We start from the raw sequence: 26,044 nt of genomic DNA on the forward strand, positions 1-26,044 counted from the left end.
TGTGTGTGTGTGTGTGTGTGTGTGTGTGTGTGTGTGTGTGTGTGTGTGTGTGTGTAAGAGAGGGGGGGGAGAGAGAGAGAAGAAATTATCTCCTCTCACACTCACCCTTGAGCCATCCATTCTTCCAGATCTTGGGCTTTGTGTCATGGACACCACTGGCTTTCCTGGCTCTCCAGCTTGCAGAGGGCAGGACTTGTCAGCATCAGCTATCAGCTGACACTGACTTAGGATTATGTATCACTTATGACTTATGACACATACTTCTGTTGCTTCTCTGGAGAGCTTCCTTATAGTCCCAAACTGAAGTCTAGGTCTGTCTTCTCATCCACATAGCTGTCACCCACAGACAGGAGAGTGGAATTGTCTGTAGTATCCCGGGCTGCCTTAAGCACCATGTAAATGCTTTTAAGAGCCTCATATTTCTCTGTGTCTGGTGTCTTGGCAAACATCAAGACAGTTTTCTGGCTCCTGGGCTTATAGAGCAGTACCAGGCAGCTCTCCCAGGCAAGTGCACTGCAGTCAGAGACATCTATCCAGTTCACTTGTGCCTAACCACAAAGCAACAGTATTGGGAGCAGCATTGGTTTAACTTCTAAACTGAGCAGACAACTTAAAACCCAGTAATGATCTAAATAGTTTCCTTTAACATACACTTAATTTAGATTTAACAAGACAATTAAATTTAACAAGATCTCATTAAGTCCTAGAGATAGCTTAATATGGATATGTTAAACTGCCATGTAGGAGGTATGCACTAGTATTAATTATGGCTACATAATTTTAATCACCCCCATTTAAATTTTAGTATTTCCTATCAAATTTGGACATTCAATATGCAGACTGTGAATTTGATGTGCAATGGCATATAGACTTTAATCTGTTTGGGAAGATCCTGTGGGCTTTGTTCTCCTAGCTAAAAAAAAACTGAGACCTAAACTAGGAATCCATCTTTGTTCTCCTAACTAAACAAACTGAGACCTAAGCTAAGAATCCATCTTTGGAGTTTACCTGATTGGAGACCATATTGCCAGAGCCATGGTGGGTGACTGGGCTCTTCCCTGTAATTGAGTTGAATGAATGTCTTCGTGCTTCTATTCTAGATCCCTAGATACGGTCTTGTAAGTTCAGGAGAACAGTTAGGTATTTGTTCTATTCATGTGTACAGTTGCTACATTACACCTGATGTTAACTCTGAATACAAGAAGGCAAATACAAAACAAAGTCTGTTCCCTCCTGGAGTTTAGCATCTTATGGGGAGGGTGAACATTATACAGAAATCCCAAAAGATAAATATGTGAATTCTGTACTAAATGAGAGCTACATATGAAAAGATCTGACATGTTTTCATTGCTCAGTCTGTCTACAATTGGGTGGGACAGATTGCTACACATGGTTTAGAGGAACAGATGACATGGAAGGACTTAAGATACAGGTACTGGTCGATCAATGAGATCAAAGTGAAGCCATCAGTTGCAGAGAGTGGCAGTATCCCAACTGCTACAAGAAAGGTAGATTCACATTAGTCCCCAGTAGAGTTTGTATCTCTGGAAGCTTCTGTGGGCAGAGTTTATGCTCACAGGCAAACTCTGGCTGCTGAATACATCACAGGACTCCTGGGTCACAGACCCTGAAGCAGCCAAAGCTGCACAAATTCAATTTAAGCTTCTCCAAAGAACTCCTGGAAGGAACCATAGGAAAGTCTGACCAAATGATCTATAATACTTAAGCAAGACTAAGGTCCACCAAATTCTGCATTATTATCCCATATAATTAGTAGATGAAAACCCATGGGCAGAGGGCTCTATAGGATCCAAAGGACAGAGAAATTTCAAAGTATTCAGGAAAAGATAAATCTGGGCTTTGAAGTGTGGATGCTTTAAATGTGTTTCTTCATCTGATATCACCTTTCCTAAATGGTAGCAAGGGAGTATTTTGTACTTGGACTGGGGAAAAACTGAGATTCTAAGGGGAGCCACCGATCGCTGTTGCATTGATCAGAAATTAAATCTAGTTGTCAAATCAAGTATAAGGCAAGAGCCCACAAAGCAAGACTCAAATTTCTTCCCTTATAAAAATATACTGCCTATAATTTTTCAAACCAAAATCACTTCTTTGACATGGACTTTGTGTAGAACATTGTACTGAAAACTCTGCATTACTGTACTAACAGCAGCTGACAGTACTGGATCAAATCCTCCATTCTGCCACATTTTAGCTTATGCCAAATGTCAAGTTTTTTGCTCTGCTTTTAATCTGTGAAATAGGGATAATAGAAACATGTCTGCATAGGGGAATTTCTGGCATATAGTAATGGCAGATGATTTTTTACCATTACTATTTTTTACCATTAATATCTTGATTATAGGCCTTACAGTATTTTACGATCACATTTAACCCTTAAACGATTGCTACTTTTATTAATTCCATTTTATAGACGAGGAAATTGAGTACTAAACAAATAGGTACTAGCTAAAGTTACTTAGTGATAAATTTTCAGGTTCAAACATTGACTCCCAACCTTGAAGTGCAGGATTTTATGAGCTAATGTACACATAGTAGCAAATCAAGATATGAAACCCAACAAATAATCTCTATTCTCATTTTCATCATTATATCAATGCCAATTTTCCTGCTTAGGTAATACAATAAATAACGTCACATGTGATCAAGTATCTGGCATTCCATCAGATGATGTCCAGCATCCTAATCAACTTGAATGGATATGCATGATGAGTGAATCCACAAATCAAGAGGAAGAAAGAAAATCTTTCCTCCAGCTGAAAACCCTAAATTCTACCAAGCTTCATAAAGCTTTGCTTTTCAGGGCCTTCAACCTTATTATCCAGTTGGCCACTCTTCTCATGAGCTATATATTTCCTGCCCAAGAGTTAGGCAGTAAGCAAATGGCTTGATTGGACACCTGAATCTAGTCACCCAGTCATTGATTTTAGACTCATATTGCAAGCCGTGTTGCGAATTAGAGGAGCGTGCCCCATCCCTTAACTAAGCACTTTTTATTGAAATGTCAGCAGAGAGCATCAGCATTAATTAATGTCACTTCAGAATGTGTGATGTGTGATGTTTTCCATTAGAGTTGAAGTGAATTAGAGAAAGACAGCAGTAACACTCGGCATGGCCATGTCTGTAGGGACAAAGGACCTAAATTCAGAAAGCAGAAGGAAATCCCTAGATGCTTAGCAATAGAGAGGAAAAAACTGAATACTTAAAAAACTTTTTTAAAAAAAATCATCCTAATTGCTAACCTAACACCACCCTTCAATAAATCTCCATCTCATAAATAAGGACAGCCAGCTTTTCCTTGCTCCTAATTCACACAGCCATTGCTATAGAATGTCCTGCCACAAATTATTACACAGTAAGTAGTTATTCAATAATAAAACCACTGAGTATCTCTTCTGGGAGAGAAGGAGTGCTATGTACCTGGGGAGACATGAACTATATGAAATAAAAGTCATTGGTCCCAAAGGGAGGAGGCAAGACCAGAGACGGATGCAAATAACTCTGAGATCCCATGTATTAAGGTAAAGCACAGAAGGACTGAAAAAATGCCACAGGAATTACTCAGAGCAAACAATTTACCTAAGCCAGTCTCAGAGGAACAGAGAGACACAGGTGGGGGTAAATTTGGAAAGTTGCTTTCAGAGCCAAAAGAGCAGGTACTGATGTAAAAAGTGAGCACAATCCATTGTGCATGCAACCACAGGTAGCCTCCAGGGCATTTGACACATCTGTGGGGTGGATGGCTAGGCTCAGCTGCTGTGGCAGGCAAAGCACTCAGGGGGAAGACTTAGCATATGTTGTCTGTCCCAGCAGAGGTCCCTGACTCTCAGTCCCCTAAAGGTGATAGATGAGTTCTGACACCCATGGGCAACTAGAGAGAGCTTTTACAGCCAGCCTTTGGATATTCCACTCCCTGGCAACTAGTGCCTTTCTCCCTCCACTTCCAACCCTAGGAAGACTTTTTGTTTCAATTCCTGTCAATTAATTTGTAGAGCAAATTTCACTCTTTTCCTTTGTTCTTAAGAGTCAGGTAGGTGGCTTAGAAGAACAGCTGTTTTCACCTCCTTCTGGACCATCATATGGCCTAAACGTGCAGGTAGATGATGCCAGGTAAAATGTTCACCCTCAAATTTCTGGCTTCCCATAAGACTCTACAATAGGCAACATGGCAAAATGGACAGTAATTGCTTATAGTGCAAAACATATAAATTGTAAAGTTTCTGTGTAAACTGCTAGTTCCAGTCAGATGTCGTCCTAGAGGAAGGGGTCCTTCAGGAAAGCAGTTACTAGTAGCTGCTATTGCTGTTCCTATTAGTGTTTTTATACTATTTGTGGAAGTGGAAAGCTCAAGGGCACCTAGGACAAGACTGAACCTCCCAAACCTCCTGTTACTGCAGTGTCTAAAGGGAGTTGGAAAGTGGCAGAGACTGCACATGTGTGTGCACGTACACATGCACACACACTAAAATATGGCTGTAGAGGGCTCAGGATGAGAGGTTACAGAGAAAGACGCAAGGGAAGGAGGGAAAAGTACCAGCTACATGGGGAGAACATGTGAACACTGTCTCTTTAAGGAAGCCTTGTAGTGGTATTTGCATACTATTGCCCCCCCCCCGCCACACACACACACACACACACACACACATCTGTTTCTGCTGCATTACACATTAATTGCTTAATCATATTGTGCGAGCCCAGTGAGGTCAGTAGATGTGATGACATTGGTGACTAACCACAATGTGAGCCTTAGACTTATAGGACTGCAGCTTGTAGATGACTGCCATGTTGGTTTCCATGGTTACTATATCAAAATGCCCCAGAAGTAAATCCCTTCATAATAGTTCCAGTGTCAGGAAACTCCAGGTCCCATAAAGCTGTTCTTTGTTAGGGACACAAGAGAAAAGCCACCAGTCACCTCTTCCAGCTTATACTGGCTTTTGGCATCCCTTGACTTGTGGCTTCATCACTACAATTTCTGTTACAACAGTCAAATTGACTTCTGTGTTCAAATTTCCCCTGGCTTCTAACTCATAAGGAACTTCTCATTAGAATTAAGGACTTCTTGGATAATTCAGGATGATTTCTTTACCCCTGTATCCTTGAATTAATTACATATTCCAAGACCCCCTTTTTTCAAAATAAGAAAGCATTCCCAGGTGTTTCTAAATGAGGAAACATCCAGGAACTGGGATGGGAACCTCCTTTTTAGAGTTATTGTTTCCCTGAGTATCCTGGAGCCAGGAGACATTGGATGATTTGTCATAGGTCTCAGTGCTAACACATAAAAGAGCTAGATACCAAAATTTGAGAAACAGAGGTAGGAAATGGCTTATCCAACATATTAACTTACATTAGATGGGAGAATGTGAGTCAAAGTTTTGTTCATATGAGTATTCAGTGGTTGTACACAAATATATGGATAATCTATGACTCTCCTATAGTGAGTATTTGGACAATTTTTTTCAAGTATGGGAAACAGATGAACATGTTTTACTATTGAAGTATGTGCATGGTAGGGACATAGCTCAGTAATGCGACTCCCTAGCATATATGAGGTCCTACATTCATTCAATTTCCGGTACTGTCAGGGAAAAATGAGATACCTTCAGATTCAACCCAATAAATGTTACTTGAATAAGACTAATTTTAAAAAATAAGAAAGAGACAAACAAACTAGGGACCCATGTTAGGATTGAAATGGGGGAAGGACTACTACAATGTAGCATAGACCTCATTTTTACAATCAATATGAAGTTTTAACACATTTATCATTCAACATTAGGGCCACTGTGGGATGAGGCCTGCTCAGTGCCAGGAAGACAGTACATTTACAAGATGAATGCTTTCTTATATTTGTGGGTCATAATGCAATATGAACAGCCAGACAACTACAATAAAGCAAGAATGTTATTTTGAACTTTGAAATTGCTGTAAAATGTACAGTGTAATAGGTGATTGTATCAGTGAAAATGTCACATTAGATAGAGGAAGAAGAGAAAGTGTTACTTTTTCTGTGAGAATGAAGGAGTTCACTACGCAGAGATATTTGAAAAGGTTTCCTATTCCAAACATGATGTATCAAGGTGCCAATAAGCTTAGCATGTCTTGGTGTCATCAGAAGGCCACTGTGACCAGAATTTAGGCATGAACAGGGAAAGCACAAGATGCAAAATTGCAGAAGTAAGCAGATAGAACTTTTCACTGTATAATCCAGGTGGGATGCTGTGAATGATATTCAAAGCACCATTGAAAGCTTTTAAGTATGTGTGTCAAGAGATGACAGTATCATTAATCTAACTTGCATTTACTCAAACTGTATCTGTAGATAATGGACCATGAGGACAAAAATAAAGAGGAGACATGCAGCATGGGTCTCTAGAGCATGGTATAGAGATCAGGAGTTGAGCAATGACTCAATATGATAATGTCGGGGAAAGACCAGAGACATCATTCATAACCAGGTCCTACAAACCTTAGTTGATGTCCAAGATTCTGGACATGAGAAGAGATGAGAAAAGCTAAACCAGAAACAAATGGTAGGTGGTTGTAGAGTTGGCAGAGATCTTAGAGAATAAGGAAGGAATAGAATGTTGGTTAAAACAAGTAGAGATGTAGTCTGAATAGGTTTGGCAGAGCCATGTCAAGTTAAAGATGTCTGAGATCCCGAACTAGCATTGAATATTTAAGGGAAGGCCTAAGCTATAAATGCAATTCCAAAAACCATCAGTCTACAGGTGGTATTTAAAACTATGAGGATAGGTGTGATCTCCCTGAGAGAGGAGGAAAAGTCATTCTTGCACAATACAGGTTGACGTCTCACTATGTCCTGATTTGAGTCTACCCTTTTCAATCTCGTAGATAAATTCTCCTCTGCTCCTCTAAGGCCTATGGACCCTCAAACTAACATTAATAAAACACCATGATTCCTGCCACTGACTTTGCTTAGAGAAATCAGAAAATGTCTAAGGACAGCCAGCCTGGAAAGTACTGGAGCATGGGTTCTATCCATCACAAGCCATCACTAGCAGAGAGCTTGAGCAGCCACTCTGGGTTCTAATGGGTAGCACCCTAATTTATACTCTAAAACATTGTGTCAGTTCCTGTACAAAGTGATGGTTTAGTCTCAGTGAGAATGAAGTTCACCAGTTTTTCTCTGGTGAGCAAGCTCATGTTTACTCTTCAACTGTCTCCTGCTTCCTTTATGGAGAAAGCCTGAGAGAAGTCTCTCTCTCTCTCTCTCTCTCTCTCTCTCTCTCTCTCTCTCTCTCTCTCTCTCTCTCTCTCTCTCTCTCTCTCTCTCTCTCTCTCTCTCTCTCTCTCTCTCTCTCTAACTCAGTTATTTATACTAGCAAAGACACAATAGGAGGAATGAAATACAATCAAACTGTGGTTATTAAATAAAATTATTTCACTTTAAACCTCCCCTGACAAAAATTGCTGAGCTTAGGTAGGCTAAGACACATGCAAGGTAACTTTCGCCCTTTCCTGTTTGCATCCCTGGCTCCTATTATGGTAACTGATACTATAGTGCAGTTTAAGTGTCTAGGGAATGAGATTAACCTCTGTCACATCCGCCAATGTTCTCCCTGACCACTTTATACCCTGCTACAGTGTCTCCTTTCCATCCCTCAAACACATTGAAGCCTCAGCCTTTGTATTTGTAGGTTTCTCTACCTGAAGCACTATCTTAAGTTTATCTAAGTTGGCTCATTCATTTCCCTCTACAACAGATTTAAAAAGTACTATTAGTGTCTATGTGAAATGATGCCTAGGTTCTGAGATTCTGACCTCAGAGAAATATGGCTTCCCTATTCCTTCCTATGGTCCAACTGAGAGGTCCCTCCCATTCCCTTCTATCTCTTGTCAGTTCTCCCCGTGGTCAGTATCATTTCCTCAGGCTAGCTGTTCCTCTATGTGTTTTAGCATTGCCAGCTCATTCCATTGATGCAGAAGCTCCTCAAGGTCATAGCCTCTATCTGTCTCATTCTCCCGTATCCATAGCATTGAAACAGGTTCTGAAAAAAAAAAAAAAAATAGAAGCTGCTCAATAAAACTTGGCATCACAGAAAAGACAGCACAGGCACTTTCCACTACACATCAGCAGTCCAGCATAAGACTGCACACTGACCTCGCTCTGCTCTTCCTCAAAACTCCTATGACATGGTTGCTTATTGCTTTCTGAAGATTACCCAGCCAGATGCTTCTGAAGTCACAAATCAAAGCTTGGCCTGTCTGCTGATTTAAGGCCCTTCTCTTCACTTCCACTCTGTTTTGAGCAAATGGATAAAATTTATTTATTAAAAAAAAAGATGTAGGGCATCTTAAGTTATGATCTCTTCTTCAATTTGCTGGAAATATAGTCATACTATACTATTCATTCATTCATTCATTCATTCATTCATTCATTCATTCTAGGAGTAGTACCAAGCATATTTTCTGCTCAGTATACTCAGCTGGATGATGGAGACTTCTAGACTAAGGAGCTCAAAACTAACATTCAGCTCAACAAATAAGTTAGGAACACTTGCAATGTGCCAGTCTATGTGCATTGTAGTATCTGACCAGCCTGTTCTATATGCCAGTCAGCACATAGTATCTGAGCAGCCTATTCTTTCTCCTCCCAAATTACCATATCTGCCTGCTCCTCAGGGTCTACCTCTCTAGCTTCCTCTTACTTCATGACTATGAAGTTGCAAAAGCTGTCTCTCCATACATGTGAGAAAAGGCATGGCCCCAGTTGACTTCAAAATAACATTGTCCCTGCTTAATGTGGCAGATCAGAGAAGAGCTTATATCTAACTTCTATTTCCTAAATTCTAAATTCCACAAATGACCTCAACTGGCTTTATTTGTGGTGTAAGACTTTTACTTGCTCCAATTGCTGCAGTACACAGATCTAAATATTCAGAAAAGCCAGAGCCGAGTTATCTGCTTTCTTCTGTGGATACTAGCCCGATTAAAATCATATGATGGAAACAGAAGGACTACAGTTGCCCAGAGAAGATGCACAGACAGCCACCATCTGGCAAACTGTGACTCAGATGCTGCCCACTAGATCCTTACAAACAGGAATACTGCATGTCTTACTTACTGCTCTGTTCCTAGTGATAAGGACCATTCTTCATCTTTGAGGCTCTATGAAATGATGCAAAAGAATAATATTTCATTACCTGAAGCAAAGACCTGTTTGCAGGATAGCATTCTTCATAACTGATAGCTTAATACTGCCATTTCACCGTTCTGGTTGGGAGCTGAGAATCTGCAAAGTGGGAATAGGAACATGAGTGAGGGTACTTAAGCACCAAAACTTCCCAAGCTTCTTAGGTGAAATGCTATTAGATTATGAAAGGGCTTTGGAAAGTATTAAACAGCATATACAAAGCATTTTATTGTTAATAGTCATCCAGGAAATGAATTCTCAGCAGAATTGCCTAAATAGATTCCTAACAGGGAGCGACAGAAAAAGAATGGAACTTTGTAGAACGGCTCCAATGGCAAAAGGGCTTAGGCAGCAACAGACAATTTTCGAAAATGATGGGTTTAAAAAGAATGAATCAGCGAATGTCAGTACAAAATATTATTTAAGAAGACTGAATATACCCCTAATTAAAAATATTTTAAAAAGTAACTTCAACAGTAATAATAAAATTCTAAAACCAAATCTCTTTGTTTAACTCTCCTGGTTAACCAAGATCAAGAATCTGAGGCTATGGCTCCAGTAGATGCCCCAGCTGCCTTTAGGGTTTGACCTGTAATGCCAGCTAAGAGACATAGGGCTCATTTTGTGGTAGATGTTACTCTTCTGGTAAAAGGAAAGTTAGAGTTGGAAGCTATATTTCTTTCCAAGAAAGACAATTTAATCTTTTGAATGAGGCAAGACACAGGTAAACTGTCATGGAGACCAGGTGTAGCCACTCAGGGGAATGGACTTAGTCAGAGACCGGGGAGGAGTCTAGGGAAATAAATAGTTTCAAGAGGTCATCTCAAGTCACAAGATGGATAATTCACTATTCTTAACCTGAGTCTTCAAAATTGCATGACCACAGTAGCTACTATGTTCTTTCCCAGCTATCACATGAGAGTAGGGAAAAGGGCTGGTCAAGTAGTTATGTCCTCATGGACATGGCCTCAGAACTTGTATCCACACTTATATTCACATTCCATTGGCCAGGAGATATGACAAGGTTACAAACAATCACAGGATGATTAACAATGAAGTCTCTAATTGGGCAGATATGGAGAAAGAGAAAATGATTTCTAAAAGTGAAGAAGTGTGAGTACTAGAACTCATAATCTCTTCTATGATGTACTCTCTTAGTTCACTGCCTGTACAGAGCCATTGTGTAAAATGCAACTGTGCTTTTAAAAAAAAAATCAACAGACAGACAAGCAGGCAGGCAGAGAGGCAAAGAGGAAAGATGGGAGGAAGGGATTCAGGGAGAGAGAGACCCTGTACAATAATGACAAGGAATAAGTATTAGACCAACGTTAAGGAGGTTTGGGGAATGAAGGGATTATTTCTTTCTGAGTAGAATTTCAGACAAGTTCTTGGAGGAGATAGGAATTGAAATGGGTCCTCGAGATTAAATAGAACTGGAAAATGGAGCTAAAGGCACAGCAAACAAAGAAAGAGAATCTTTAGTCCATCTAGAGTGAAATTACATTTCAGGCAGGGTCATTTTCTAGCTATGGTCCTTTGACATATCTACTATCTCCATATAAATGACAACAGGAATTCTAATACCATTCATCTCCCTTAAGAGTGAAAATCCTGTCATGATTTCAACATGTTTTGAAGGTATGGTTAAAAGTTTTGGTGCAAACTTAAATTGACATATAAAATCAGCAATTATTATATCTGTCACTTTATGAACTTACTGTGTTTGGAATAAGAACATTCAAAGGACTCTCTTTTTGCTATCCTAAGTGTACACTATATCCTCATGTTAATCACAGGCAGCACACTGGGAGTATGCTAGAACACTGGAGTCAGCACACTGGGAGTATGCTAGAACACTGGAGGCAGCACACTGGGAGTATGGTAGAACACTGGAGCTTACTTCTCCTGCCTTCTTACCTGGGATCTGTTGACTGCCTCGTCCTTCCCTTCTTTTTTCATGCCCCGATGCTTGCACTGTGATAATCACTGCTCTACTGTCTACTTCTATGAGATACATTTTCTAAAATTTCCTTATGTAAAAGAAACCATGTAGTTTTTGTCTTCCTATGTCTGGTTTTTAATCACTTAACACAATGTCTTCCAGGTTCAACCATCTTTTTTTTAAGTATCATGATTTCATTTTCATAGCTGAATAGGATTCTATGATATAGGTGTGACACATTTCTCTGTGTGTATTTATATAATGTTAAGCTTTTAGGTAAAAATCTAAGTCTTGGCTACTGTGAATAGTCCTACAATAAACAAGGCAGTGTACCTATTTCTTTCTATTAATTTCTTTCCCTTTGGCTATATAATCAGTGCTGAGATTACTGGGTAATTGTGTGGTTCTAATTTTAATTTTTCAAGAACCCTCCATAATGTTTCCCCCAATGAGCACGGTATTAAGTACAATCCCACCAATTTTGTACAATGGTTTGTTTGATTTTTTTTGTCTTCTTTAATAGCCATTCTAATTGGAGTAATTCTAGTTGGGAGTAATACAGTGAAATTTAATTTGTATATCCTTAAAGATCCCTAGTGTTCAATATGTTTTCATTTACCTATAGCATTTTTGCATGCCTTCTTCTGAGAGGTATGTAATAAAGGGCTTCTATCCATTTTCAATCAGTTCTTTTACATTGCATTATATGAGTTCCATGTGTATTATATGTCTAAAGTTCTTGTCATCTCTACAGTATACAAATCTGGCCTCCCATTTTGTGGCTGTCTTTTTACTCTGTTATATGTAACTTTCTGTACAAAGTCCTTATAGATAGATAGATAGATAGATAGATAGATAGATAGATAGATAGATAGAATCCCATTTGCCTAAGTATATACATTCCTTTGTACAAAGAAATACATAGAGATCTTTTCTTCAGTTGCCTGTACTTTTATGGTCTCACCTAAGAAATCCTTGTCCAGGCCAGTCTCATGAATCAGTTTCCTATGTTTTCTTCCAAAGCCTTTCATCATGTTGTACTTACATCTGAGTTTTATTCCACTTGAGTTTCATATATGTGAGAGAAAGGGCTTCTATCCCTTGAGAATCGTGACTTTCAGTTGCCTATGCTTTTTGCAATCTGTATATGATCATGTGACTAAGGTTTGGCAAATGAGACAGAAGTACAAGTATAACATGGAAAAACTAGAACATATTTTTTTAAAGAGAAGGGGTTTTTTTTCCTCCTTCATCTTGCTGCCCAAAATGTGTGTGATGATTTAACCTCTGGTGGTCTTTTGTGGTCAGAGAAATGCTAACTACACAGTCAGCGTAGCTGTGATCCTGTCAGATCAGAAGAGTGGGAAACACTGGATGGCTGTCTATAGAATCTCCTAAGCAAATCATAATAAAAGTAATCATGGTGCTTTGAATGCTTACGACAGTCTTATTTGGGATTTTCTGCCTCACCCAGTAACACTGAATCCTCACTAACAAAGGCAGCTCTCAAGGTCTACCTGGTTTTCAGTCAACAGTCACATCTCAGCCTCAGCAGCCCAAGCCATCACAGCACAGTGGACTTACCTTACAGCTCTGTGTCCCCTGGGACCTGACTTGGATGTAGTTGCTGACTATAACCTGAAGCCATTGATAACTGCTTGGCTTTATGAAGTTCCGTCGAAATAGTAAGTGCTTGGAAGGCGCCTAGCAAAGTCCTTAGCAGTGTTCAGATCAGTTCTTAATGTTAGCGCAACCACTCTACTCCTGCCAAAATAGCCTTCCAAGGTTATAGTCACCACCTACCTCTGCTTGTTTCTGTGAGCCTCTCTATAGCATTTAATGAACAGGTCTAAGCATATGCAAGGTCACAGATAACTTAGGGTCCAGAGCCAATTTTTATGCCTTCTTTTCAATGATGCTAACTTTATGGCTTGGTCAAAAGTTATCTCTTCATTTTACAAATTTTAAATCATGATTAATTAATGTCTGTTTTGTATTTCTCACATACAAGTGCTCCACATAGGACTTGAAAAAAACATGTATTTTGGAGGGAGGAGGGTTCTAGATGGATGGATGGATGGATGGATGGATGGATGGATGGATGGATGGATGGATGGAAAATTAACTGTTTTTCATGGCAGCTTGTCAGGGATTTATTATCTTGGTACCCCTCAAAGGATCTGGTGCTCTACCTGCAGTAGGAACTCACCAAATGTTAGCTGGATAGGAATAAAGGACACAAAAGACCAGAGAGATAATGAAGAACCCTTTCCACCTGGAACCTTTCTCCTTTCAGGGCATCCTATTGAACAGTATTATTGAGTAGAGAGGCAGGGAGTTGACAGCCACTCTCTGGACTCTCTCCCAGGGCCTTTTTAAAACAGGGAAGTTAATTATGGAACCAGATTAACAGTTTCTTTTTTGATACAGTCAAAGTAAAACCAGCAGGATGCAATTTAGCTCGTCCCCACTTTCCAAATAGCAGCAAATTTTCATACAAAACAAAGAGACACTTGAATTGCAAATTACTTAGAGAATCAGCTACCAACCCCAACGGAAGAAAATTTCTGCTACTTTCAAAGCCAGGCTGTTGCCTTTTCAGGTTTGCCTGTGTTTAGGGCTCTTCACAAAGGCCCTCACACTTTGCTGCTTCCCAGCTCGGCCCACAGGAAGGAGGAACAATTCCTTAAGGTTTAGAAGAATGCTTCAAGTCATCTCTGCTACTCAGCATCATCGGCTTCTCATGAAAGGAGGGTCATGAGGTTCATCCCATCCAAGGGCATCAACAGAAAGTTCTAATGAGGCAAGGCAAAGACATAGGACTATAAAAAATGATTAGGCTATAAGTATGTACCCTTGGAGGTGGGTAAAGAATGGGAGAAGCCATGTGCCCCATCATCATTATCCTGGAATTTAGGGGGAGAAAACACTGTTTAACTGTTAAAGTTCTGAGAAGTCTGTGATCGGGATTATTAGTTGATACATTCCCTTTAGTTGTGTTTAATTAACAAAAGAAAAAGAGAACCCAATAACTGGCTATAACCATAACCCATGGATCACCAGCTCCTAACTTGTGATCCAGCAGCACTTCCTTATCTGATAGACATGGGAACTAAAGTCAAGAGAGGAGGATACTTGAGGAAAGATCATGGTAAACAACTTCGCTGATAGTTCCTGAGCTGCCTGGTACATGATGCCCCAGCTTTCAACTGCGTTCTGCCCCCTGAAGGAAACAGCAAAGCTTCATCTTTCTCAAATGTAGTTACAAACCCATTTTTCCTAATTTAATAAATAATGTATGCTTTATGAAGGGAATTTAGACAATAGAGCCGAGGAGGACAAAAATAAAAGAAAGCCACGCAATGCTATTTATAGAGGGACTGGAAGCTGAGATGGGAACCTGGCTATACTCAAGCTACTTTCAGATGCAGCAAATGTGGGGCAAGGTGGGCTTGGCAAAGATTGGCCATTCTCTATGCTTACACTTAGTCTAGCAGGTGGCAGAAGTGAGAAAGGGCAAAAGAAGCCACCTTGCCCTGCTTAGAGATTGCAGAGACCACTCCTGTTTCCCCTGGGTCATCATGTGGGAAAGAAGACTATAAAGACAGCCCCTTCAAGCTTTTTAAAATATGAAATCTAAAGTCTTTTAGTATAAAACTTTTTGACATTTGAACATAGATCAGTTTTTGAAAATATGAGTCAAATAAAGTTCAAGCTGCAAGGTAGGGGACTGGGATGGTTTCTTCATGACCCTTATTCATGGTGAGTAAATTGGGCCTTGGGCAGGTCAGTCAGTGTTGTGTTTGATCATTTCTGTCACAAGTCAGCAGAGAGGCCTGGCACAGAGATGGCCAGGTCAACATGACAAGATGAAGGAAATAAAGACCCATTGTAGACTTAGGTCATCAATGACCTGGGAAGAGACAACTAGAGTCAACTAGAAGCAGACTACGTCTGGCCAGATCCTTTTGGAAGAAGATCTACTTGCATCTAAAGCCGTCATTTGTGTGCATGTATGTGTGTGTGGGTCTTTGTGTGAATGCATGTGTGTGAGAGTATGTTTATGTAAGTGTGTGTATATTTGTGAGCATGTGTTTGTACATGTATGCATATATATCTGGGTGTACATGAATGTGTGCATGTGCCTGTGTGTGTATATATATGTATGTGTTTGTACGTGTGTGATTTTTATCTTCTTAAAATGATAGCCGTGCTTTGCAAGACCACTCCATTTCCTCTGGAACAGAAAGGTTTTTTCATGTTTTTAGTAGAAATAGAATTATATTACTTCCTTCTTTTTCCTGTCTCAAGCCCCACCCAGCTCTCTTTCCTAGAATCCCTCCCATGGCCCTACTCTCAAACTGCTAACCTCTTTTTCTTTGATTATTATTTTACATATATGTGTCTATGTATATGTGTGCATAAATATAAATAGACTGTGCTGAGTCTTTTGTTGTAAATGTGAATATGCTTCCAAGACTGACCACATGTATGTATGTATGTATATATGTATGTGCATAAAATAAGTGTATATAAATAGGTTCTGCTAAGTCTGTTTTGTAGTGTGGTGTATGTCTTGTTGTATAGTTTCGAGGCTTTGTTGCAAGGTTTCACTTTGCATTGGACAAACAATGGCTAGGCTCATCCCTGGGAAAGGCCAAGTCTCCATCCCCTGGCAGTCATTAGTTGCCTGTAGTTCTTTGTCTATAGGTAGGCATTTCCTACATGAAATTTCCCTCTTTACATGTTAGCATGTCTATTGGATACTGCCATTGCTCTGGTCTTTTTATACAGACATTTCTAGGCAAGGTGGTTTCACTGCAAGACAGAGAACGAGAGAGAGACAGACAGACAGAGACAGAGAGGCAGAGAGACAGAGAGGCAGAGAGACAGAGACAGACAGACAAGACAGACAGACAGAGCTCTGCCAAAAATACATCTTCTCCACATCTAGCTCCATAGATATAGACCTTTTCTTTTCTTCCACATTTTCAACACAAGTTTAAGATCTTACTTTTATTAATGGGTAAAATCTCATCCTCTTTCTGAACCTGTTTATGTGGCAAAATTGAAATGCACCAAGTGCTTGGACCAAGATGTGTCCCATGGAATGAAGAGACGTTTAGATTGACATCCAAGGGAACATGGAACATCATTTGTATTCTGCATGTTGGCAGATAAAACAGTAGACCCGGTTCCCTGATCAGAGCAAACGGTTGCTGTTGAAGCAGCTTCCTGGGAAAATGTCCAGCTTGCTTGTGAAGTTTATTTGTAGCTGGAGTGATCCAGCTGGAAGGAAAAGGGCAAAATACTTAATTACTGCCTGATGCCAAACTGAGATTGCACATTTTATATTTATTTTCTCTCCTGTGTCTTTCACCCTCACAGTGGCAGGAAGATCATGACCGGCTGGAGAAACTTATTCCAGTGAAACAAAGAGTCTGAATTGTAAGTAGGTTTTCTTCTTATTGGTTGATCATACAATATAGACTCCCGTGGTAGCCACAGGAGATTCACTAAACTGTAATTGTCTCCTTCAGTGCCCTTAAGTAAGGATCAGCTGACATCACTGGTAAATCAGATGCCAATATATGACTATGGCTTAAGTTTCTCTTCAATGTTTACATATGTATAAACATAAACATACATCACTGAACAATGTAGGAAGTATCAGGACACATTAAGATGTGTGCTTGTCTATAAATAACAGAGAATACAGGTTCTGCATGGTTTAAGTAATATTTTAAGATATTTACTTGTATAGCAGAAAGCCCAAAGATAGAGGAAGTCCATAAAGAGAGTGTAGATAAATACCAATCCCACCCCAAGACCTAGTTCTGACAATTTCAGACAGATATCTCTTCCATGCCTCTCTTTTTATGCACTTTTCTAGAAAACCCCCAGTAAGCTTCTACTTGTGTTCATTTGCCTGAATGTCACATACTCTTGTAACAGAGGATGTAGGGCCACCCATCATGATTATCTGAGACCAGTCACTAATGTTCATGGGTCTAGAGATGGTACCTCTAGAACACCAAAGACATCTGGAGCAAAGTGGAAATGTAAACAAAATGAATATCTTATTAGGAAGGAGACAAGAGGGTGAATGTTCATTTTCAAAGCCATTGGCAGTGTCTGTGGGACCTCTAAGTCCGAGCTGATGAATATCCACTTCCAAGGTATCCAGCTGAAGAAGCAGGCACATAGCCTTGACTAACCTCCCCTCAAGTCACAGGTGAAGTTAAGAAAAGAATAGAAATACTTTGACCCTGGATATAAAACCCAAGTCATGATAATTATACCATAGGCAGACTATTTCTTTAATTTGCATAATTATAAATTCCCCCTCAAAGAGTAAACATTGCTGCCAACTTAAAAAAAAAAAACTACAAAGCAGCATTAAATATGCATTGCTAATTTGACTTTCTAATTTGTCTGGGATCTTCACAAAGACGTGCACAGCTCCAGAGATACTGGATGCTTAATAAAACATTCCACCTGTCGGAAAAGAAGTACCAGGGAAAGAAAAGCTAACTATCAGGGTTGAGGTGGGAGTGGGGTATCAGCTGAAGGATTTCGGTTGGTGCTGTAAAATTACTGATAGGAGCTTATTCTATTAACATGACTCTCAAACTTTCTCTGTGCACAAACTCCCTTCATCAAACAGGTTTTGATGGCTTTGTGTGGCCATAGAAAATAACGTTTTCTTAAAATGTTCCAATTATGTTTTAAATGTCAGATGTGTGCTGGACATATATCTGGGCAATTATAGGAAGTAGATGAATTGGTGCATAAAGACTTCGTTGTCTTCCAAATCACTTTTACAGATCTATCTCAAACATCCGTGACAACCCTTGAACTGGGCCTTGAAGACCTCTAACTATAGCATAAATATGATACACAGACAAGATGAAATATTTTCCTGATAACCAGGACATCGGATTTAGATTTGTATACATATAAATGTACTTCTGAAGTTTCCTTATAGGTTACATATAGAAAGTATGTATTTATACATAATGATGTATGCGTATTTACTTTGATAACTGCATTTTAAGTTCATCACATAGACATATTCCCCTTGCAGTGTTTATATATGTGTTTCATGTGTATACATCAATTTTACTGTAGATTAGATTACAGCTCAGGTATTAATGGCAAGCGATTTATAAACAATCCCTTGTTTAAAAGTATTTGTTACTTTAAGTTATATCAGAGCATTCTTACACAAATCTTTCTCGACATACATGGTTATCCCTCTAGTGATCATTCTGGGTCTATGGGTAGTACCCTGACTTTGCCAAGGGAAGAGTCATCAGAGGTAGATGCGTGACTCTGACTGTGGGCTATCGGAACAGGACCCTTCTGGATGTGCTTGCCAGACACTGGGCTCCTGGCAGGTTAAGGAAAGACAAGGTAAAAGGAAGAAGGAAAGGAGATAAACCACACCAATAGCACTAAGGAGATTTCTATTATGGAAAACAAATAGCACAGTTGTTCATTTCTTAAACAGTAACAGTCCTTGGTCTAAATCATAAGCCTGCTGCAAGCAGGAGCAAACACTTTGCTACCTGTTGCTCACCAATACACAGCAAGTGCCCAGTACAGGTATACCAGTATGTGTATGCATTTAGGGAATAAAAGGTGAATAAGTTATAGAGAGTAAATTTCATGATAAACTAAAGAAGCATTAGTCAAAGGCATAAACTTCATTGAGATGTGAAAAATAAGCTCAAGAGCTTATGGTATGAAGTAGTGACCCAGCCTGCTGTCCGAGGCTTTTGCCAGTTCATCTTCACTAGGATCTCTTATAATAAACTTCCATTGCAAAGGGAGGAAGAAAGCACAGGATATGGACCCTCTTATTCAAGGGAGCACAGCTAAGAATAGGCAGTGCTGGCCTTAAGACAAAGATCTGTCTTACTTTAAAACAGATTCATCATTATTTTCCTGAAAACCACGAAGAGTAAGATTCAAGTGTTAACTTCACAAAAAGACTACAAATTCATACAGAAATATATATGCTAATATATTAGCTCTACTTAGCTGTTCCACAGTGTACACATTTGCAAAATATGCATTATTCATAACATAGATACTCTGCTTGCAATTGTTAATTTAAAAAATAAACTTTATTAGGAGTGACTGTCTGGGCTTACCAGGAAAACTGTTTTGTGAATGGTAATAGGCACCAAGTATATGAGATATATAGATATAATAATATATGCCATATATTAATTTCTACTTATTCTTATTAGATTTGTGTATTTCTTCTTTATTACTTAATTTTTTGTTGATTTTAATGAATTTCACATCACGCATCTCAACCCCACTCATCTCCCTATCCCTCTGTACCTGGCTTCCATCTTCCCCCAAAAGACAAAAAAAAAAAAAAAAAAATCTCATTGCGGAAGTTGCAGTATGTCACAGTGTGCCCTTTTGTCCACACTTCGCTACTTGCAAATATTCATTGAAATGAGCCACCGGTCTGGATCAAAGCCCCTGGCCTCTGCTACATTACACAAATTCTGCCTCTTCCATGACCTCTTTCTATCTCCTACCTGCAGGTTCTTGCCCTACTTGACTTCCTGTCCTACCTTCCTTTGGTAATGAAGAGCAATGAGGAAGGAGAAGCTGAATAAACCCTTTTCTTCCCACCTGCTTGGTCATAGTGCAGCAATAGAGACCCTAAGTAAGACACTGATTGAAAAACACATCAATATTCAGATGCTGACTCTAAGAGAGATGCTCTACTTTCTAGCAAGCTGTTTCGTATTGCTTAAAAATTATTTCTGTGTATATTCTAAGTGAGGAATTCATGTGTATAGTAAAAATATATTTAATTTTAATACCCAATCAGTGTTTAATTAAAAATTAAGCTCTCCAGCTGTCTCAAAACTCCCCTTTCCTAAAACCTGTATATGTGTTAATGTTCAGTGAAACCTTACACCCATGCAGAAGAATATGCAGATATACTGCCCTTTTAAACCCAGATAGCTTATCCACTATCTGCACCCTGTTTTTGATTAACTTCCTCTTTCTCAGAGTTCAAGTTAGATGGGGTACAGTGTTTAGCTTTTTTAATTTAGATTTAATTTTAATTTTTTACAACTTCATACATGAGCAGTGTGTCTACATCACTCTGTCCCTCCTTTCTCTCTCCCACTCCTCCCTAGATTCCCCTCCCAAATCCATGACCTACTCTTTGTTACTGGTTTTATATATGTATATGCATATGTACATACATAAATATAATTTGCATATGTACATGCATAAATATAAAACATATACATATAGATATATATGTATGCATATACAAACTATAGAGTCCATTTAGAATTACTTATTGTACTGGCTTGTTTTGTGTCAACTTGACACAGCTGGAGTTATCACAGAGAAAGGAGCTTCAGTTGAGGAAATGCCTCCATGAGATCCAACTATAAGGCATTTCCTCAATTAGTGATCAAGGGAGAAAGGCCCCTGGTGGGTGGGACCATCTCTGGGCTGGTAGTCTTGGTTCTATAAGAGAGCAGGTTGAGCAAGCCAAGAGAAGCAAGCCAGTAAAGAACATCCCTCCATGGCTTCTGTATCAGCTCCTGATTTCTGACCTGCTTGAATTCCAGTCCTGCATCCTTTGGTGATCAACAGCAGTATGGAAGTGTAAGCCGAATAAACCTGCTTGTGCAGTTGTTTGTGCAGGTCATGATGTTTGTGCAGGAATAGAAATCCTAAGACAAACTGGTACCAGCATAGTGGGGTATTCCTGTGACAACCTTGTTATTGTTTCATGTGAACATGAGATATTATTTGTGTCAAGTTGACAAGGGGTGGATTGTAGTGACTATTCCTGGTTGTCAACTTGACTATATTTGGAATGAACTACAATCCAGAATTGGAAGGCTCACCAGTGACTCTAATCTGGAGGCTGGAAGATAAAGTTTCTGATCTGGATCTTGGTATGGAGATCTTGAGGCATAGTGGCTATGGATTCCAGAAGATTAAGACAGGGAGATCTCTGAGTTCAAGGTCATCTAGGATTAAAGGTGTGGTGGCACACACCTTTAATCTGGGCTACACCTTCTGCTGGAGACAATATAAGGACATTGGAAGAAGGGAGTCTAGCTCTTGCTCCTTCACCTGCTTGCTGTGTGAGACTGAGTAACTGCTAGATCCTTGGACTTCCGTTCACAGCTACTACTGAACCATTGTTGGGAATTGGACTGCAGACTGTAAGTCATCAATAAATTCCTTTACTATATAGAGACCATCCATAAGTTCTGTGACTCTAGAGAACCCTGACTAATACACTGATATTTACAAGCATTCAGGACTGACCACTTGAGACTGTACAACTCATGTGTGAATTCATCCCTGAAGGAAACTGGTTCTCCCTCTCTATATAACTATTGACATCCTGCAGCTCTCCATCTCAGAACAGGACTTTGTGAAATTTCACCCATCCACACTGGCACATCAGCTGGTGTATTATTATACCAATCTTACCCAGGCAACTATACTGTTGCAAGTTCCTGGGTGCATTCCAAGGGGATACTATGTAGCAGCAAACATCCTGGATCTCTTATAATCTTTCTGCCTCCTCCTTTGTGATGGTACCTGAGCCTTAGATGTTCCATTGTCTGGCGCCCACAAAGGCTTGTTCTCTGTATTTTGACAATTTTGAATTTCTGTAATAGTCTCCATCTGTAGCAATAGAAGTTTCTGTGATAAGGAATGACAAGAGTATACCTGTGCATATAAGTATTTAGGATACATTTGGAAATTATATTAGTTTAGGAAAATGACTGCAGTGGGTTCTCTTCTAGCCTATGACTTCTGTGACAATGGGCAGCTGTCCAGGTTTACAGTACCAGGTGTGAGTGACAAGTTCCTTACCATCTAGCAGGCTTTAAGATACTCAGACAGGGGTTGGCTGGTAATCCCCAAGATAAAGTGCCACTAATATGCCATTAGGATATCTTACCTGGTGAGTCATTATTGTGGCTAGTAGTTAGCTTATTGTTTTTATTTTTTTCATAATATTCTGTTGTATGAATGAACTAAAAACACATTATCAGTCCCCAAATACTGAATATTTAGGTTGATTCTGATTTGTTCTTATAAACATGGTGTAAAAATCATACTAATTAAGTAATTGATTTTGCAAGCATTTTACTTTCTCTATCTGTTTCTAAACTTCCTCTGTCCATAAAAGAACTGTATGCTCACTGATGGCACTAGGTTGAGAGGTATGTCATTGAAACACAGAAGCATGATGCTTTCCTTTTTCTCCAGTGGGACTTATGGGTTCTCTTTCCTCCAATAATTGGTACCTTAGCTAGACAAGCCCTGCAAAGCTAGTAAGAGAGAAATAGTGTCCAAATTTCCCTTGAAGACTAAAGGAATGGAGGAGTTACCTTCAATTTTTGGATTTTCCAATGCAAATGTGAAAATTGTGGATAAGAGATCTACCATGGGCTATATACCAAGCTTGATCTAGAATATTCCCCCATCAGTGACAGCATGGTATGGTGGGGTGAGCATGAGGTATATGTTCATACACTTAACTTGTGTGGGTCAGTTCCCAAAACTGGACACTGTCACTAGAAAATGGAGGCTGGATGATGTCACCAGAAAATGATGGCTAAATGGTGGACAACTGGAGGTGCCCACCCTGAGGTGTTCAAACACATGTATCATCTCCATTATTTAGCTAGTTCTAGATATCCTCCCAAGTTTCCTGCACTGGGACTAGAGGACCCCCATGGTTCAGGGCATCTCTAGTCCTCCCTAGCTTGGAGACTTGCTTTCATGTGTTAGACTATGAGGCCAATCTCAGGTACCTGCTTTCCTTTGTTTGACCTATGATGTAAGATCACTGAGAGCTCACTGGCTGTGGAAACCTACCTCCCTAGTGCCTTCTGAGGTCTGCCTGAGGACAATAGTTAGCAGCTTCCTAATTGAAATGGCTTCTGAAGGCATACAGCATTCTATCCAGGAGGACAAGCATGCGCTCCCTCACGCACACACGTGCGCACACACACACAAACACACACACACACAAATACACGCCTGTGCACACACTGAAACCTCAGCCTTTGAGTTCTGACTAAGCAAGATTTTTCTAGAGTGGACATATTCTTTTATTCATGAAACTAACTAGGTTGCCTGGAGTTTTCACTTGTGTGCAGCATCACCAGAAAACAATCTAAACAAGAACGTCACCAACACTAATAGCAGAGGCTGCTCTTAGATTCCTATTTTACTAGAATCTATGGAAAGCCTAGAACCTAATGACTGATGACTGGGGATGAAGCTCAGTTGCTAGCTTTCTTGCCTAGAGTACTCGCAGTCCTAGGTTTGATCCTTAGCCCTGTATGAGCCACACTCTGTAGTCCCAGCACTAGAAAGATGGGAGCAGGAGGATCAGAAGTTAAAGTCATCCTCGACTTAATGAACCAAGGTCAGCCTGAACTCCATGAATGAGACCCAGTCTCAAAAAAAAAAAAAAAAAACCAGAATATGAAAAAAAATGTACCTGGGTTGGGTTGGGTTGGGACACCATCCCTATGATCTAGTTGTACTAACTGAATGCTTCTTGATCTCTCTAAATATCAACTATGCCACCTATAAAACAGCAGTAACTGTACCCACAACTCACAGAGGTTTCATGAGAATAAAATGATGTAGTCCACAGAAAGTGCTTAGGAGGTCCTGGTACAAACAGTACCAGCTACCCCCAAATACCATGTCTTAAATTTGTCCCTACAAGATTGTTCCTCACAATTTCATAAAAATGCAAGCTCATCAGCAGAGATGACAACTCACCCAAGACCAGAAATAACAACACTGGGATTTGAACTTAAGACTCTCTGTCTTACTAATTCATCAAACACTGATCAGGCACCCATCATGTTCTAAGCAGTGGTGCTACTGAAGTAAGAGAGAAAGCATCGTCCTGACCCTCAAAGGGTTCATGGCTTGATGAGAGGCCATGAGACTCCTTGATCTATCTACCACCCATCATCTTTGCAAAGATTCCCAGGTACCCTAGTTCAAATGGCTTGGAGTCTCTGGACAGTCATGTAAAAGTTTTGACTTACTGAGTTATACTGAGGGACCACACTCTACCCAGCAGCTATGAGAGATAGCTATAATTGCTGTCTTCATTTGACAGATTAAATTCCTTTCAGAAGACTGAATGACTTGTTGGGATTAATGGATGGAATTGAAATTTGAAAGGTAGGAGCAACATTACGTGGTCTATTATATCGTTTAAATGAATCAAGGTATTTGAAACTGTAATTATATTTAGAATGAAAGTTTAAGATACTATTACAGCCCAAGTCTTATCACATGCAAGGCAATTCCCATGTTTTGTGGCCCTTCACTATGATAGTTGCTCTTAAAGGTTAAAAGCTATGGGAAGATGCATAAGCTGTGAAAAGTGAGGCATAAATCGTTAACAAATTTAAGCAAGGGTACAGTATTTACATAGACTGGTTGCCCTCAGAAGCACTGCTTAGGGATGTTTTCAAAAATCTAAGACTATTACATCTGCTAGTTGTGTATGATGCACGGGTCATAGGGTTATGTCTTGGCAAAGGGCATCTTTTGCAAACAGCTTACCAATAGCATGTCCCTTAAAATTTTGGACATGGAATCTCTTTTGGCTGATATCAAGACAAAGTCTGGGGATCTGGCTGATAAACAGCCACACTTAGTAATGTCTACAGAACCAAAGTACATCATGGCGAGGGCCATGTTCAAAGGAGTTGAACAAACCAGTTCTGACTTCTCGACTCAGAAGATTCATCTGAGTCTCTACAGGGGCCTGGTGAGCCAGGGAAGTATTGATGCAGGCAATAGGTGGCATGCCACCAGCGTGATTTTCTCCCAATTGCTGGCATTATTCACAGCTCACAACTACAACCAGGGAGGGAGTGACTCTGCAACCTTAAGACTCTGTCAACTTGACTAGAAGTCAGAACAAGGCAGGGAAGAGATGATCCCTGGGGAAAGCAACCAGGCTTTGACCTTCACACAGAGACAGAGCCATACACAGCTGGAGCCTGAGTTTAGACCGGCTTTACCTACAAAACAGAATAGCCAACCAAAACAAAAAGGAGACACTAAAGATTTATATTCTGATTTCAAACTAAAAGTGAGAAACCTAAGGCAATAAATCCCTCATGGGTGATTTCTCCACCTGCTAGTCAGAGTACCTTAATTGCCTCAGGAAAAAGAACAACTTTCCTGAAGAAAGGCACGGGTCATAGAGTCATGTCTTCGCAAAGGGCATCATCTTTTGCAAACAGCTTACAGAGAGCATGTCTCTTTGAAGACTAATCGCACCATGGGAGGTAACAAAGGCTATTTTTTAACTCATATTTTGCTTATACAAATTTCTAAATACCCTGGCAAGGTTGAAATCTGCCTGCATTCGCATGGCACTGTGATGGAAAGATGAAGAACAGAAGCTTCCGTCTCTCTGTTCCTGATGCCCTCTTAAGACTGTTTCTGCTCCTCCAGGAACACACTGATGATACTTGGAGGGTGCAGGCACAGCTAGCCCAATCTAAGAAACATTTAGTCCTCATTAGCTGTCATTACTTTGCCAAGACCCTCAGTCACTCTTCCTTCAGGGCGAAACTGAAGACCAGCATCATTTACTTCGTATGTGAACCTCCTGGGGTTATACTGGAGAAGTTGCTAATGAACCACAGAAGAAGAAGGCAGCAGGCTCAATTAAATCCCTAGGAAGTTCTGCTGTGATACCCTAACTGTAGAGGAAAATACTAAATAGAAAATGTGTGTGTGAATAGGAAAGAGACAGGGTATCTGTACTAATTCCCCCCAAAAGCTCACATGAGACCTTACAATGGCAAACAGCCCAACTGCCTTCAAAGGTACCATATTGGATT

The 26,044-nt window shown here is 39.9% G+C and overlaps 1 long non-coding RNA gene across 1 annotated transcript in view; it reads left to right on the forward strand.

Annotated features, from left to right (window-relative positions):
* Nucleotides 1-26,044, forward strand: part of LOC115032320 — a 184,543-nt gene that overhangs the window by 91,113 nt on the left and 67,386 nt on the right. The window contains exon 3 of the long non-coding RNA XR_003837973.1: nt 16,512-16,571. This is a non-coding gene — a long non-coding RNA (uncharacterized LOC115032320). The remainder of the gene's footprint in view (nt 1-16,511; nt 16,572-26,044) is intronic.

Source organism: Mus caroli, chromosome 11 (assembly GCF_900094665.2).
Source record: "Mus caroli chromosome 11, CAROLI_EIJ_v1.1, whole genome shotgun sequence".
Classification (NCBI taxonomy): domain Eukaryota; kingdom Metazoa; phylum Chordata; class Mammalia; order Rodentia; family Muridae; genus Mus; species Mus caroli.